Raw genomic sequence first — 10,032 nt, 5'->3', positions numbered from 1 at the left:
TTTTGTCCTACTTCTTTTCAACGCCTGCAATATTAATGGCCACAAGTTAAACAGAACACTGAAGGCCAACAGCAAGAGCTTTCCAGCAAAACAAGACCTTGTTTTCACTTTAATGGCTGATACAGCCAGGTTCCCTGAAACTATATCAAAGCCTGGGTTTGATCTCAGAGTACACAGACTAACAGAGCCTTATTAAGGTCAGTGAGGCTAGGAGAAATGAGGGGAACTTGATAAAGTGATAGTATGAGAGAGGACAGAAGACTGGAAGATGTATGGTGCAGGGGTTGAGGGGTAATGTGGAAGTAGCAGGGTTCAAGACTGAAGTATGAAGTATGTTTGGATATGTTAGATAAAGATAGAAAGATGGAGTGAGTGAGATCAGAGGAAGCAGTGAAGGATGGATGAAGAAAGAAATGGGGTTGCTCTAGTTACCACCATCCCTGGAGTCATTGTGACCCAATACTAAGTCAGTGCTGAGAAGGAAAGAGAGGGAGAGAAACAGAGAGAGACTACAGGAAAAAAATCCCTCTCTAAAAAAACCTCAAAGACATTTTGCTCTAGTTTTCGCTAATCCATCACGTCCTTTCCCACTGGGCACAGACGTCAGTTCAACGTCTAGTTTTGATTTACAATTGGTTGAGTTGTCAACTAAATGTCACCATGTCTTTGCTTTTAGGTTAAACGTTGGGTGAAAAAATAAATAATTAAATGCCCTTATGTTGATGGCTTTTTGCTAATACTATTAGTTTTCGACGTTGATTCAACATAATCAATTATTTTTTGTCTAAATTAGTTAGAAACAACATTGATTCAACCAGTTTTTGCCAAGTGGGTTGTGCTCTCCCTCTACCTGAGCCTGTCTCCCCTCAGTCTCTCTCTCTCTCTCTCTCTCTCTCTCTCTCTCTCTCTCTCTCTCTCTCTCTCTCTCTCTCTCTCTATCTCTCTCTCTCTCTCTCTCTCTCTCTCTCTCTCTCTCTCTCTATATATATATATCTCTATCTCTCTCTCTGCAGGAGCCAAGGAAAGAGGAATCAGAGACCGGTCACTGTGAGCATGCTCAGATCAATGGAGTCTGTCTGTGTTCTGTAGAGCCCTCAAGGTGAGAGTGGAGCTCTAAAGATATACAATGACAATTCTGTCCCTCCTTGGAAAGTTTTGGATCAGGAGAGTTACAGTGTGTCATTAATTGACTGGTGGAGGGATGTAGAAAAAGAGAGAGAGAGTCAGAGAGACAGAGCGATAAAGAGTTAGAGATAGAGACAGAGACAGAGAGAGAGAAAGGTTATGTTTAATTGAGGCATGTTTAATTAAAAGGGCTTTTCTCTCCAGTGGTTCCAGTGTGACCTTTCCTCCTTGTCAGCATTCCAGGGATGGTCCATCCTCTACACTGCAGACAGGAAACACCTGACCAGGTTTCAGGGTCAGGGGTCAGTTAATCATCAGGAAGCAGGGTGTTTATTTGAAAATAAATAATAGTCTTTTTTTTTTTAAGCGTTCGATTTCTGTGAAAGTCCAAAGTAAGAAATGGAGAGTACAGTACACAGGAAGGGATAATGTGTTTACCAATAGAACATATCTAGTTCAGATTTAGTACAGAATGTATTTTGTGCTTCAGATCAGAATGTACCAGTGTCCATTTGATAATCAGGCCATCTATGTCATCTACAGTATAGGCTAGCATGGCATGTAAAGCATGTCAAACAGATGGACAAGCCTCTAGGTGTTTGTAATGTCTTTAAACCTTTCAAGTTTTCAAGGTAAAAAAAATAGGAAAGTAAGGTTTTGCTGCTTTTAGAGAGTGATACGTGTTCAATAAAGTGTTTCAATGTTTGACACTCACACTGTCTCCATGTATGTGTAAAACATCTCAGTGTTGGCCAGAGCGAAATGGATTGGTTTACCACATGCTTGTGTGTAAGCCAATTTAACGGGAAGCTGATATCTTACTCTCCTCTCCTTTTCACGTGTGCACACACGCACGCACGCACGCACGCACACACACACACACACACACACACACACACACACACCACAAATAGTAGCCTATTCATACAGAAAGCCACTGTGTCAGTTTAAGAGCAATGTTATGGTTTGATGAAGCTCACATGAATAAAGACAGGCTTTAGGACATGTGAAGGAAGGAGACAAGAGGAAGCGAAAAATGACAGGAGGAGACGAAGAAGAGAGAATGGATGGAATAGTGAGAGAGGAAGGACATATAGAGAAAGGTTTGCTGCTTTAGCAGAGGTCAGGATGAAAGGACAATTCTCTCCATGTTTAGGTGTTTTTGCTTTGCTCTCCATCCATCCCTTCCTCTCATTACTCACCCTGATGTTTGCCCTGGCACCACAGGGACAACAGCAGCAGGCATAACCGCAGGAAACGTCTGTGTTCCCTGCCCTAACGTCCAGTGCCAATATGAAAACAAAGTTACACACTGTCTGGGGCAGGACACACTCTAAAAAGGTTCCTGGAGGATCCTTTAGGGGTTCTTCAAATTGAAACTGTGGGGGAACCTATAAGGTCTTCGAAGAACCCCTTTTAATGGATCTTCTAAAAACCTTTTGGGGTTCATTTTTCAACCCCCCCCCCCCCCCCCCCCCCCCATTATTATTATTAATAATACACAGAACAATAACACAATATTTTAGTTGTCAGTGTTTATTTTGATTTTAGTGGCAAAGCAGAATAAAAAAATCTAAATATGAGGTAAACTCCCAGCAGAGCCTCAAGTCCAATGGGTATATCCTCTGGCATGCTGATGTTAATGTGTTGATGTTCTCCGTATCCATAGCCAGAATGATTTTGTTGTTCATGGTGATCAAACAGGTTTCCTGTTATATTCATCAGAGGTGTAGGGAGGGTGAAGTCTGTGAATCCCCAAAAATGTCATTATACAGATGTTTAACAAAACATGCGCTACAGCTAGGCTTCAACATATTCTTAGAGCATACATATTCTTACCTCTTGTTGATTTTCTGTTTTAGAAAGATTTGCACATATATGAAAAGATAGATGGAATCATCATAAAATAATATCAACTTTGACCATACAAGGGACAAACCTTACCTTAAATTGAAGAGACTTGCTGTCCTTTCAAATTCAAATCAAAATGTTTCAGTTGGGCAGTTAGGTTCCTGCAAGAACCCCCACCAATTAAGGAGGATCCTCGATGAACCCCTCCTCCTATGGGGTTCTTGGAAGAACCTTTTGGGGGAAATTTTCAGTGCCAAGAACCCTAACATGCTGACTAAACCGCACGCACGCGTGTGTCTGCGTGTACCATCGCGCGCAAGTTGATTTTGTTCACTAACACCAGAAGCGATCACGACGCGCAGGTTGAAATATCAAAACAAACTCTGAACCAATTATTAATTTGGGGACAGGTCAAAAAGCATGAAACATTTATGACAAATTAGCTTTCTAGCTTGCTGTTGCTTGCTGTTGTATCTGTTCTTCCGGTTTGGAGCGTGCAGTCGCAATTCCGCTTCGCTCCACAGGTAGTTTTACCATTTTCATTTTCATTACAGTACAACGGTTTGATTTGTTTGATCTTAGCTAGCTACATAGCCGTCTTTGTATCAAAGATATTTGTGTAGTTATTGAGGTTCGCTAGCCAGCTATTTTCGTCCGAACGTAACGTAACGTAGTCAACACTGCTAGCTAGCCAGCTAGCCACCGAATAGCAGCATAGCAGCATAGCAGCACTGGAGAAACGATTACATTACAACGGAACGACTTGATTAGTGTAGTGTTAGCTGGCTACATAGTTGTCTTTGCTATCTTTGTATCTAAGATAATTGTGTAGCTTAGAGTTGGTTAGAGTAATTATTCGGTTAACTAGCCAGCTATTTTCGTAACGTAACGTAGTCAACACTGCTAGCTAGCCAGCTAGCCACCGAATAGCAGCATAGCAGCACTGGAGAAACGATTACATTACAACGGAACGACTTGATTAGTGTAGTGTTAGCTGGCTACATAGTTGTCTTTGCTATCTTTGTATCTAAGATAATTGTGTAGCTTAGAGTTGGTTAGAGTAATTATTCGGTTAACTAGCCAGCTATTTTCGTCCGCCGCGCTGCGCTGCCGTCTCCTACATAGTCAACACTGCTAGCTAACACTGCTAGCTAGCCAACTTCTACCGAATAGCAGCACTGTAGAAACTCACATTACAACTTACATTACAACGGAACGACTTGATTAGCGTAGTGTTAGCTAGCTACATAGTTGTCTTTGCTGTCCTTGTATCCAAGATAATTGTGTAGTTTTGAGAAATTGTCGAGGTTACCTAGCCAGTTAGAGGTTACCTAGCCAGCTACACGTTCAAACAAAGTCAACAACGCAGCCACTGCTAGCCAGCCTACTTCACCGCCAGCAGTACTATATCATTTTAGTCAATAAGATTTTATTTTATTTTTGCAACGTAAGCTTAACTTCCTCAACATTCGAGACGTGTAGTCCACTTGTCATTCTAATCTCCTTTGCATTAGCGTAGCCTCTTCTGTAGCCTGTCAACTATGTGTCTGTCTATCCCTCTTCTCTCCTCTCTGCACAGACCATACAAACGCTTCACACCGCGTGGCCGCTGCCATTCTAACCTGGTGGTTCCAGCGCGCACGACCCACGTGGAGTTCCAGGTCTCCGGCAGCCTCTGGAACTGCCGATCTGCGGCCAACAAGGCAGAGTTCATCTCAGCCTATGCGTCCCTCCAGTCCCTCGACTTCTTGGCACTGACGGAAACATGGATTACCACTGACAACACTGCTACTCCTACTGCTCTCGCCTCATCTGCCCACGTGTTCTCGCACACCCCGAGAGCTTCTGGTCAGCGGGGCGGTGGCACTGGGATCCTCATCTCTCCCAAGTGGACATTCTCTCTTTCTCCCCTGACCCATCTGTCTATCGCCTCCTTTGAATTCCATGCTGTCACAGTTACCAGCCCTTTCAAGCTTAACATCCTTATCATTTATCGCCCTCTAGGTTCCCTTGGAGAGTTCATCAATGAGCTTGACGCCCTGATAAGTTCCTTTCCTGAGGATGGCTCACCTCTCACAGTTCTGGGTGACTTTAACCTCCCCACGTCTACCTTTGACTCATTCCTCTCTGCCTCCTTCTTTCCACTCCTCTCCTCTTTTGACCTCACCCTCTCACCTTCCCCCCCTACTCACAAGGCAGGCAATACGCTTGACCTCATCTTTACTAGATGCTGTTCTTCCACTAATCTCACTGCAACTCCCCTCCAAGTCTCCGACCACTACCTTGTATCCTTTTCCCTCTCGCTCTCATCCAACACTTCCCACACTGCCCCTACTCGGATGGTATCGCGCCGTCCCAACCTTCGCTCTCTCTCCCCCGCTACTCTCTCCTCTTCCATCCTATCATCTCTTCCCTCTGCTCAAACCTTCTCCAACCTATCTCCTGATTCTGCCTCCTCAACCCTCCTCTCCTCCCTTTCTGCATCCTTTGACTCTCTATGTCCCCTATCCTCCAGGCCGGCTCGGTCCTCCCCTCCTGCTCCGTGGCTCGACGACTCATTGCGAGCTCACAGAACAGGGCTCCGGGCAGCCGAGCGGAAATGGAGGAAAACTCGCCTCCCTGCGGACCTGGCATCCTTTCACTCCCTCCTCTCTACATTCTCCTCTTCTGTCTCTGCTGCTAAAGCCAATTTCTACCACTCTAAATTCCAAGCATCTGCCTCTAACCCTAGGAAGCTCTTTGCCACCTTCTCCTCCCTCCTGAATCCTCCTCCCCCTCCTCCCCCCTCCTCCCTCTCTGCTGATGACTTCGTCAACCATTTTGAAAAGAAGGTCGACGACATCCGATCCTCGTTTGCTAAGTCAAACGACACAGCTGGTTCTGCTCACACTGCCCTACCCTGTGCTTTGACCTCTTTCTCCCCTCTCTCTCCAGATGAAATCTCGCGTCTTGTGACGGCCGGCCGCCCAACAACCTGCCCGCTTGACCCTATCCCCTCCTCTCTTCTCCAGACCATTTCCGGAGACCTTCTCCCTTACCTCACCTCGCTCATCAACTCATCCTTGACCGCTGGCTACGTCCCTTCCGTCTTCAAGAGAGCGAGAGTTGCACCCCTTCTGAAAAAACCTACACTCGATCCCTCCGATGTCAACAACTACAGACCAGTATCCCTTCTTTCTTTTCTCTCCAAAACTCTTGAACGTGCCGTCCTTGGCCAGCTCTCCTGCTATCTCTCTCAGAATGACCTTCTTGATCCAAATCAGTCAGGTTTCAAGACTAGTCATTCAACTGAGACTGCTCTTCTCTGTGTCACGGAGGCGCTCCGCACTGCTAAAGCTAACTCTCTCTCCTCTGCTCTCATCCTTCTAGACCTATCGGCTGCCTTTGATACTGTGAACCATCAGATCCTCCTCTCCACCCTCTCCGAGCTGGGCATCTCCGGCGCGGCCCACGCTTGGATTGCGTCCTACCTGACAGGTCGCTCCTACCAGGTGGCATGGCGAGAATCTGTCTCCGCACCACGTGCTCTCACCACTGGTGTCCCCCAGGGCTCTGTTCTAGGCCCTCTCCTATTCTCGCTATACACCAAGTCACTTGGCTCTGTCATATCCTCACATGGCCTCTCCTATCATTGCTATGCAGACGACACACAATTAATCTTCTCCTTTCCCCCCTCTGATAACCAGGTGGCGAATCGCATCTCTGCATGTCTGGCAGACATATCAGTGTGGATGACGGATCACCACCTCAAGCTGAACCTCGGCAAGACGGAGCTGCTCTTCCTCCCGGGGAAGGACTGCCCGTTCCATGATCTCGCCATCACGGTTGACAACTCCATTGTGTCCTCCTCCCAGAGCGCTAAGAACCTTGGCGTGATCCTGGACAACACCCTGTCGTTCTCAACTCACATCAAGGCGGTGACCCGTTCCTGTAGGTTCATGCTCTACAACATTCGCAGAGTACGACCCTGCCTCACACAGGAAGCGGCGCAGGTCCTAATCCAGGCACTTGTCATCTCCCGTCTGGATTACTGCAACTCGCTGTTGGCTGGGCTCCCTGCCTGTGCCATTAAACCCCTACAACTCATCCAGAACGCCGCAGCCCGTCTGGTGTTCAACCTTCCCAAGTTCTCTCACGTCACCCCGCTCCTCCGCTCTCTCCACTGGCTTCCAGTTGAAGCTCGCATCCGCTACAAGACCATGGTGCTTGCCTACGGAGCTGTGAGGGGAACGGCACCTCCGTACCTTCAGGCTCTGATCAGGCCCTACACCCAAACAAGGGCACTGCGTTCATCCACCTCTGGCCTGCTCGCCTCCCTACCTCTGAGGAAGTACAGTTCCCGCTCAGCCCAGTCAAAACTGTTCGCTGCTCTGGCACCCCAATGGTGGAACAAACTCCCTCACGACGCCAGGTCAGCGGAGTCAATCACCACCTTCCGGAGACAATTGAAACCCCACCTCTTTAAGGAATACCTAGGATAGGATAAAGTAATCCTCCTAACCCCCCCCTCCCCCTTAAAAGAGTTAGATGCACTATTGTAAAGTGGTTGTTCCACTGGATATCATAAGGTGAATGCACCAATTTGTAAGTCGCTCTGGATAAGAGCGTCTGCTAAATGACTTAAATGTAAATGTAAATGGTTGACTACACTGTACATGTCAAACACATGCATACTTTAGGGAAATAACCAACCTGAAAGATATTGTGTGTGTGAAATAGTACAATAACATTTACATTACCTTACCTTGTCTAGGGAATGTGCTACGTCTATACCATTTACATAAGACAGTACACAAACACATTAATAACACACACTTTACTTTCTTCTCTCACAGCAGTGCCACGGTCATAGGTACGGCATAAGCATTAGGAGGTTGAATATGATTAACTCACCCACTGGCACCTCTTATTAGAAACCACTGTATTTTATTTAAAGTTGGGAGTACAACACCACACCATGGGGATTATGGATGTGATTGATGAGAAACCAAATCTGTGTCAGCATTCACTTCCAATTAGAAATACAAGTCTGTGTGCCACCAATAAACTTGGAATGGGACTACAAATAGCCCTATAGAAGCTGGGACAGATTGGGTAAATTTAGAAGCTTCTTGTCTCTTATAGCCAGAGAGGTGGGCGAGTGGGGTATGATGACTCTTTGATTCACTGCCTTGTATGGGTGAGGAGGATGGATGACTGGGAGCATGTAGGTGGAACTGTGTTGGTTTAGCCAAGCCTCCAAAGGCCGTTTCTGGCTGCTCTAACCCAGGGATCATCAACTAGATTCAGCCGCGGGCCGTCACTTTCTTGATCGGATGGTCGGGGGGCCGGAACATAATTATAAATAATTTATAGAATGCAAATTGACCGCAAGAAGCCCAAACAGATGTTTGACTAAAACGTACTCTTTTCCAACCTTGCTGGCATTTGTATACGATCACTTCATGTCTTTCTATTACGTGTGGGAATACTTGGAAACATATTTCTTAAATGAAGATCACTTAGAGCTGATTTTTTATATCCAACAATAAAAATTCCCCTAAAAAAAAAACTAATATTTATATATTTTTTGCTCAGAAAACTTGGGGGGCCAAATAAATCCCTGCTCTAACCTATGGAGTGAGGGACTACATTTTCTCTCTCTCCCTCTCTGTGTGTGTGTGTGTGTGTGTGTCTGACCTCTGCCAAAAACATGTTTTCCTGGAAAGAAAGTTACAGACACAGCCTTGAATTCTGTAGCCTATTTATGAACTTTACTGGGTTTTATTTTCAACATATAAACATTGGCTAAAAAGGGATGTCTCCAAGCAGTGAAAAGGACAAATGTGGTAAAAATAGATTCTCAAGGGCAGACAAATCACAGGAGCTTATCCTCCCCAAATGAGGTGCCACTGGCCACCTGTGGCAGACATTTAGATGACTGCATCTTAGGTACCATTGTTGATACTGTTTGTTACAACAATAGAAACCTGTATATCTTCTTTGAGGCATGTCTCCAAGCAGTGAAAAGGACAAATGTGGTAAAACTAGATCCTCAAGGGCAGACATTTACACGTTGTACTGTGCGGGTAAATGTACAATCTCTCTCTCCAATTGATTGTACAATGTACATACATACAGTACCAGTCAAAAGTTTGGACACATCTACTCATTCTAGGGTTTTTCTTTATTTTTACTACTTTCTACATTGTAGAATAATAGTGAAGACATCAAAATTATAAAATAACACATAATGTAGTAACCTAACACAACGTGTCATTGGAACACAGGAGAGTGATGGTTGCTGATAATGGGCATCGGTACGCCTATGTAGATATTCCATTAAAAATCAGCCGTTTCCAGCTACAATAGTCATTTACAACATTAACAATGTCTACACTGTATTTCTGATCAATTTGATGTTATTTTAATGGACAAAAAATGTAATCTTTCAAAAACAGGGAAATTTCTAAGTGACCCCAAACTTTTGAACGGTAGTGTATATTTTATATTTGAGATTCTTCAAAGTAGCCACGCTTTGCCTTGATGACAGCTTTGAACACTCTTGGCATTCTCTCAACCAGATTCACCTGGAATGCTTTTACAAGAGTCTTGAAGGAGTTCCCACATATACTGAGCACTTGTTGGTTGCTTTTCAGGTCAGGTAATTGTGGAGGCCAGGTCATCTGATGCAGCACTCCATCGCTCTCCTTCTTGGTCAAATAGCCCTTACACAGCCTGGGGGTGTGTTGGGTCATTGTCCTGTTGAAAAACAAATGATAGTCCCACTAAGCCCAAACCAGATGGGATGGCGTATCGCTGCAGAATGTGGTGGCAGCCATGCTGGTTAAGTGTGCCTTGAATTCTAAATAAATCACTGACAGTGTCATCAGCAAAGCACCCCCACACCATCACACCTCCTCCTCCATGCTTCGCGGTGGGAACAATGCGAAGATCATCCGTTCACCTACTCTGCGTCTCACAAAGATACAGCGGTTGGAACCAAAAATCTCAAATGTTGGACTCATCAGACATAAGGACATATTTCCACCGGTCTAATGCCCATTGCTCGTGTTT

Source organism: Salvelinus alpinus, chromosome 12 (assembly GCF_045679555.1).
Source record: "Salvelinus alpinus chromosome 12, SLU_Salpinus.1, whole genome shotgun sequence".
NCBI lineage: Eukaryota > Metazoa > Chordata > Actinopteri > Salmoniformes > Salmonidae > Salvelinus > Salvelinus alpinus.
The sequence above is the reverse complement of the archived record's forward strand: the minus strand, read 5'-3'. Positions refer to the sequence as shown.